Source organism: Triticum aestivum, chromosome 5A, assembly GCF_018294505.1.
Source record: "Triticum aestivum cultivar Chinese Spring chromosome 5A, IWGSC CS RefSeq v2.1, whole genome shotgun sequence".
NCBI classification, from domain to species: Eukaryota; Viridiplantae; Streptophyta; class Magnoliopsida; order Poales; family Poaceae; genus Triticum; species Triticum aestivum.
Window position 1 is genome coordinate 526,164,374 of NC_057806.1, and position 7,801 is coordinate 526,172,174.

Consider the following 7,801-nt stretch of genomic DNA (forward strand, 5'->3'; position numbering starts at 1 on the left):
CCTTGTTCTTCGGCGTGTTCAGTCCGCCAAGAATTCCAACAAGTTGACGCCGAAGTGGGAAGGCCCTTATCGGGTGAAACGAGTCACTAGGCCCAGCGCTGTCCGCCTTGAGACCGAAGATGGCATTCCGGTGAGCAACTCCTGGAACATTGAACATCTTCGTAAGTTTTACCCGTAAGGCGCGGTTGCCGGAAGCTTTTCCGGCAACCACCTTTTGTACAAGTCTTGCCGCTGTTGCATGTAATCCTTTGTACAAAGCCGGGCGCAGACCCCGTGCACCAGTAAAGCTCATGTGCCCCGCACATCTTGTCAGTTTTTTATGCTATAATCCTTTTTCGCATATGTTATCTGACACTTTGTGCAGCACTAGACCCCGGTAAGCAATAACGAGCCCAAGGCTCCATATCATTACTTTATTTCTCTGTTTCTTTCTCAAAAGAAGGAAGGTTCCCTCGCCCACAAGGTTTACCGGGGAGGGGGGGGGAGGAGAAGATAATGGTGTGGACCAGGCCGTTCAAGAAAGTTTCTTCTTGCCGGGAAGCAGACGACAAAAAAGCTAAGTTGCTAAAGCTTGAGCAATCAGTTTTTTAAGTTTTTGAGTTATTTTCCTTGAACGACCGTGCTTTGTATGGAAAACCTGTGCGCGGAGGAACCAACTCGTAGCTAGTTGCGCCTTTACTTTGTTTCGAGTCCGCTCAACAACTTAAGTGAGCTGCTAGCGCCCTTACTTTGCTTCGAGTCCGCTCAGCAACTTAAGTGAGCCGCTAGCGCCCTTACGTTGTTTCGAGTCCGCTCAACAACTTAAGTGAGCTGCAACTAGTCGCGACAAAGTTGCTTGTCGATAGCGACCCCGCCAGCAGGCTGCTGAAGTTCCGCACTCGGCGCTCACGGCAAGGGTACCTGCGCCGGCAAGTTTCCCTAGAAAGCGTAGGGCGGAACCATACAAAGCCAAGAGTCGAGTAAAGGAAGTAACACAGCAATTTTTTGCCTAAGATAGAGTTATATTACAAAAATAACTTGTCGCGCCTCTAATAAAGTGTTCCCATGGCATGACTGGCAGCGACAAGAAAAGAAGAAAATGGACGGCCTAATCTATGCGACCGCCGTCAACCCTTTTGACCTCGTTCACCCTGTCCACAATGGGTGCGACGAGGGCCTTAAGTGCGTCAAGATCAGCGTCCGCCGGCAGCTTCTTGAGGACGTTGGTGAGGTTGAGGCCCGGATTGCGGAAGGCCACCTTCACTAGCACCTTCTCCAGAACTCCGGCACAAATCGAGCGTGACTCGTCGGCCAACTGCTTTGGGATCCGTTCCCGAAGTTGCTGGAGCGCCGCCACCACGCCCTTGAAGAATAGAGTGAGCTTGGCGCTGGGTTGGAGGTTCTCGTCGGAGGAGTACCCGAAGCCTTCCACCCCCAATTGCACCAGCTCCTCTTCGATAACTGCAGCAATGTCCACGAGGCCCTCCGTCCAGAGCTCCACAGTATCTCTGAGAACATTCTGGGTTTCGGCGGCCCTCGCTAGCAGCGCCTCGTTGGCCTCGATGTCCTTCTTCAAGTCTGCCTCCCGTTTCCTGGCGCTGTCCAACGTCTCCGTCAAGGTGGCCAGCTTCAGCGTCAGATCAGCGTTGGAATCCTTGGCGGCGCTCAATTCCTTGCCCCTCTCGGCGAGTCGGCCCTGCAGCTCACCGTGGGCAAGGGCATCCTTCTCACGCTCTAGCTTGAGGGCGGCAAGCTCTTCGCCACCAACCTTCAGATCAGTTTCTAGCTGCGCCACCTTTGCCTCCAATTCTTTCTTGGCGGCCTCGGCAGCCGCAGCCATATCCTTTGCCTCTTGGAGCATCCCGCCAAGTGCCCGCTCGCGCGCGGCAAGCTCCTCTTCGTGGCTGTCGAGGTTCACTTTCCGCTAAGTCAGCTCGCCTTCTCGCACGTACAGCTTCTCGCCGGTGAGCCGCTGCTGCTCCTCAGCTTCGGCCTTCTCGAGGAGGAAGGCCTTCCGCTCCTCAGCAAGATGCTCCCGCTCCTCCGCCAAGGCCCGGAGAGTTTCTTGGCGAAGACCCCGGAGCTCCTCCGCACGCTTCTCTATGTCCACGCTCGCCCTCGCGGCAAGCGCTTCCCGGGACTCCAACTTGACTTGACGGGCGCGGTAGAGCGCCAGCAGCCTCCGCAGCAGCCGCTCCTCCTCGGGCTCTTCACTGCTGCTTCCCGACGCGTCGACGATCGACAACCCGGCGGAGGCAAGCACCTCCCCATCCAGAGCTTCTCCTTCCATTGGCGCCCTGGAGCTCGATGCCCAGGGGAGCTTGATGAAGATGCCCTCGCCAGCCTTCAGATAGGCGCCGGGCTGGGGCTCCTCGGAACCTGACGCTGCGGCAGCGGCGGAGGGATCGGCGGTCGGTGCAGCGCCTGGCGCTCCTGCGGCCTCAGGGCCGTCAGTGCGATCGCCAGATCCCCCGCCAGCTTCTTCAGCAGCAGTCTTGGCGGCCTCTTCGCCGGCGGGCACGTCAGCGCCGGCTCCTTCTTCGGTGGCCGCGGCATCATCAGTATTGCCGCGCACGTCCTCCTCGCCGCCCGCCTCGGTCTCCATCGGATCCATGGAGGGTGGGTCTGACGACCAAAGAAGAAGAAGAAATCAGAGAATGGCGGGCAGAGCCTGCAATAGAAGAACACAGCAAAGAAAGGATATCCGCCAACTGGAGATGCTTGCGAGGCGACGGCGGAGAGTACCTTCATGCGCGGATGCGCCCGCGTCTCCGTCGACCAGAAGAGATAATACCACTCCCTCAGATCCTTTGCGGAGAGCTCGGGGAGGAAGGTGGCCCGCTCTTTCCGCAGCACCTCAAGCCGCTGCGCTTCGGTCGACTTCACAGCTTTCGTGGCCTTCCCCTTTCCGGGCTTCGGAGCCATGGCGAAGGCGGTGGGGGGAGATCGACGGCGCTGGTAGTGGCGGCGGCGACGGGAGCGGAGCGCTGCTCTCTTTCGACTTTGGAAGCGGAGGAGGGCGGCGGAGGTTTCTGAGATTGTAACAGCGAATGACGAAGATGGAGGAGATGCCCCTGTTTCCTCTGCTTATAAAGAGGGACGGGGCGGACGTTTCGGCCTTCCAAATAAACAACCTCCCACGATCTCTCCCACGACGCCGCGTTTGACGCGTGCCATTCTGGGCGTGCGCGGTGGGAGCGGAGAGATATGCGGCGTGACCTAGGCCGCGCGTGCCCGTGCACTGTTTTGGGCCTGGCCCAACAGCGCTCGGCACCGTGTATGGCCCAGGCCCAGGGGCTCCTATCGGTGTACTAGAGTAGGGGTACCCTAGTACCCCGAACTTGTGCACGGGCAGTCGCAGCATCCCGCGGCAAGGCTTGCCGGGTGACCGCCAAGACCCTCCGTGGCTCCCTTGAAGACCATTCAAGAGCAAAGTACTCAAACCAAGGCCCCGGCAAGAGGAGCTTGCCGGGAAGGCCAACCCAGGCCCCGACAAGAGGAGCTTGCCGGGAAGAGACAAGACCCCGGCAAGAGGAGCTTGCCGGGAAGGCCACTCAAGGCATACGAAGGAAGCTTGCCGCGACGCGTCCTGCGGCCCGGCAAGGCCCGGTGAGCGACAAGCTCCCAAACACGACAAGACAACGACCGCGGCAAGGAGCTTGCCGCGGGAAACCCCCACTTCGTGCCTGCGCTCCAGCACACCTGCTAACGTGTCGCTCTAGGACTCTCCCAAGCACACGTGGCAGGAGGCTGTGCAGCTAGGGGTGCGAGGTGGCAAGCGGAGATGAAGAGAAGGCCATTGTGGCAAATGGTGGCGCTCCTAACAGTCACTTTTTGCACTGTTTAAGCAACTCAGACAGGCATTTAATGCTCTTGTCCCCTGCCGTCAGAGTTAGGTAGGGTGCGATGTATCCACAGTAGCGGTAGCTGCACCTACCGCATCCTTTTCCATTTTTACCCTTCTTGTCTACGTTGCCCCCTGTCGGTGACCCCTTGAGAGTATAAAAGGAGGCCCAGGCGCAACGTAGAAGGGGTTCAGCTAGTTCGGCTAGTTCGGCTCATTCAACACCAGGAACACTCTCACGCTCAGTCTGGCAGCGTCCGTCGCTCCTGAGCAAGAATTCAATACACACAAACAAGCAGCAGTAGGGTTTTACGCATCCGTGCGGCCCGAAGCTGGGTAAAAACCGCTCGCGCGTACCGCCTCGATCCGCTCTTTGTGCGACCTCCGCCCCCCGCCGAACCGAAAGGGGCCCTGTCCCCATAGGTGTTGGTGGAACCAGCATCCCCGACATAGAGGTTGTGGCAGTGTCCCGGGGAGTTGAGCTCCGAGGTGTTGTCGTCACAATTTTATCGTTGCGGTTCTGGAATACCTGAGTTTAGTGTCTCCGACATCGAAAATCTCTTTTATGCAGTTGTTGGTGAGATAACCTCGACGCCACCCAGTACTGGGGCGGGAGTTCAGGAGTATTGCCATAACTCGTATAACGGATGCTTTTCGAAGGTTGAAGTATATGATTTCCGAAGGTTTCTTGGTTATGTGTTGAAGGATGGATACAGCTGGATGTAGGATTTGCTAGTTTTGGGTGAGATATTATGCTTCCCCTGTATCCCCAACACCTGATTGCATAACCGAAAAATTTCGGGAGTTTATAAGTGGGAATTCATGTAGCTCTTAGGATATCTTTTCGACAGATGTATGATATGAGATTGGGGTTCGACGTCTAGTGGTCCGCCTATCCACGGTTGGTTTTACAGTGGTCTTGTTTTGTCTTAAAGATTCCTTGGCTATGCCGACTCAGGGACGCTTCATATGTCATGTGCACTGCCTTGTACATGATGGTGCTGTATGATCGAGCCCGTGTAGGCCCCACCACGAAAACTTCGGACGAAATCTCTATCATATATTTGTTCCGGCTTATTCTGCAAGCCATTCCTTGTTTTGTTTTGAGATGTGGTATTCGAGTTGCTTCGAAGTCAAATGTTGATTCCATACCCTTTCCCAAACGGTGTCCTCATACTCCGATGTGAATACTAATCCTTCTCGATCATCGAGTTTGTCATCTCAATTTCTTTTCAACCAGTGTGCTTCTCTTCAAGCGGATCCGTCCATTTTCAACATCCGCTAGATTCAACCTAAGCTCTCAACGTTGTTGGTTTCATCCATCCCAAGTTGCCTTTGTTTTTCCCACCCTCCCACCCTTGTTTCTTCAAGGACTCAGATTTCTTATTCAAGTATCGTTTTATTGATGGGAAGCCTCTCCATTCCCTTTTCCGTTAATGTTCTTATCCGGTGATTCTCATGAAGATTTTAACGGAGCCTCAAGCTCATCATCCTTAATTCTTTTCTTCTCCGCTAGTTTCAATTCTAGTCTTTCTGTGTTGATCATATTTTTTTCCTTGCTTCAAATGTCTTCTCATACCGGTGCTCATCATATTCATTTCTCGCTATTCAATTGTTCCGGAGTGCTCAAGATATCTCGAAGATTCATGTTTCCACTCTGCAGTCGTTCAAGAGCTTTCAAGGATGTTATCTCATTCAAGCCATTTAATTCAACCGGTGCAATCCTCTCTTTTAAATCATTTCAACGGTGTTTCTTTTGAGTGGGCCCTAACCCATAGGTCTTTTCTCAGGATCTTACCTGACTCTTCTAATCTTTCCGGAGTTATTCTGTAATTCTTTTCCAAGTTTGACGTAAGAATGATTCATCATCAGTCATATGTATTTCTCCAAGATCTTTCAAATTCTTTTCATAGTTGGCTCAACCTCTTCGCTTTTGTTTCTTCCGGAGTGCCTCAATAAGTCATGGTGGTGTCTCTCATCGTCTTTCATAACACTTGAAGACCGAAGAAGAATTTTCCTCCATATCTTGCTCCATTCTCTTCAAGATTCGTGATTCTAGCTTGTTGCCATGCTCTCATAGTTGTTTTTGGATTGTGAGAATTCTTTTCAACTATCCGGAGCAAATTCAAGAGTCTTCTCAATTTGTTATCCGGAGTCCATCAATTCAGGTGTATTCATTCTCAGCTTTCAGTTGTCATTCTGCAATCTTACCGGTGCATCAAGTGATCTCTAATCAGTTCGTGATCCTTTCGTTCTCATGTATCTAAATTTTCTCAAGCATCTTCGTTCATTTGTTAATTCTTCCCGGTGTGTTCTTTATCTTCTCTTCGTTCATGCTTAATTCTTACGGTGGTTTGCTCAAGATTTCTCTTCCGTATCAATTCATTCGTGGTTTCAATCCTACCGGTGGTTCGTCGAAGACCTTCTCAACTTTGTGCTATATCTATCTTAATCCTTTCTACGAGAATAAGTAGTGTGCCAAATCCATTGTTTGTCATCAACTTAATTGATGAAGGATAAGCATAATGTAATTCTTATTCTTGTTTCATTGAGTAAATTCAATTCCTTATTCCGGAGGCTCTTCAAATTCTCGGTTTCACTTGTTTCATCTTTTCTTTTCTGGTGTTCCAAGTTTCCACTTTATCTCGTCGCAAAGATTCATCTAATCTTTACAAGGATTCACCTTGTATTTTCAACTTATCTTTCATTTCGTTTGATCATCCTTTCATTTACCGGAGTTCTTCATGGAGGCTCTATATGATGTTTCATAAAGGATTTAATTCCTTCTCCAAGTTGTCATTGAGATTCTTTTTAAGGAGCTCAAGCATTTGTTCATCTTGCAATCCGGAGTGCATTTCTTTCTACCATATCATTAGAGGTGGTATTATGTCATTCTTGATAATTTTCTGTCGTGTTTCATGATTCACAAGTTATCAAGAATGAGATATCTTAAATCCATCAATCTCTTCTTTGAAGTTATCTTGGGTTATATTTCATCTAAAACTTTCCCTAAGGATTGTTTGCTAATTATGGTGCTTATAAATGACTCAAGTTCTTTTATCCTCCCGGTGAAATAAGTTTTTTCTCATCTCCTTGTTCATATCAATCCAATTCTTTCACCCGTGAGTGGCAGGTTGTCACCTCATAATTTGAGATGTATTCCATAAGCCCAATTCTCCTAAGTATGCCTTTTCTAGCTCTTTTGTGGCAGGAGGTGCCATTTTCTTCTCCGTTCTTGTGTTCCGACGATCCAACTTCTATTCTTTCATTCCAGAGGCATTTTGCTATTGCTTCCTTCAACCATCATCTCGTTTCATCAAAGATCATGTTCTTTCCTGTGCTTATCCATCTAACCGGAGTGTTGTGTCTTCTCTTCTAGTTCTTTTCATCTTATAAAGTCTTGCATCTCTTTTCAATCGGAGTGCTGCCCAAAGTTGTTCTTCCTTGTCCCTCTTTTCTAACGAAGTGTTTTCAACTTTGTTCCTCTCCGTTGTATTCTTTTCTCTAAATGGTTTAACCTCTCAAGGTTCGTGGTTTCACTAGTTTGTCAGAGAAGCAACTTAGTTTTACTGGTTCTCTTCCTCTTCCTTTTCCCTCCGGTGCCATCCTAGATCTCGGGACGAGATCCTCTCGTAGTGGTGGAGTGTTGTAACGCCCCGAGACCGATGCTCGAGAAGACTTCCTTATGTTCCGGGTTTCGCCATGTGTTTTTTGTGCCTACCCTTTTATTTGTCCTTTGCATCATGTCATCATGCTATCATCTCATAAATCTTTTGCACCTCAACTAAATAAATGGCATGGATTTTTGATTCATTTAAACCGAGGGAATTCACGTGGTGATTTCTCTTTATAACATATCCTCCCAATATTAGGGGGCTATAATAAATATTCCATTCTTTTGGAATTAACCGTTGACACACTTGCAAATAAATCCCAATGCCTTGGTTATCTCAATTCTTGGTCTCCGACTTGTCCTCA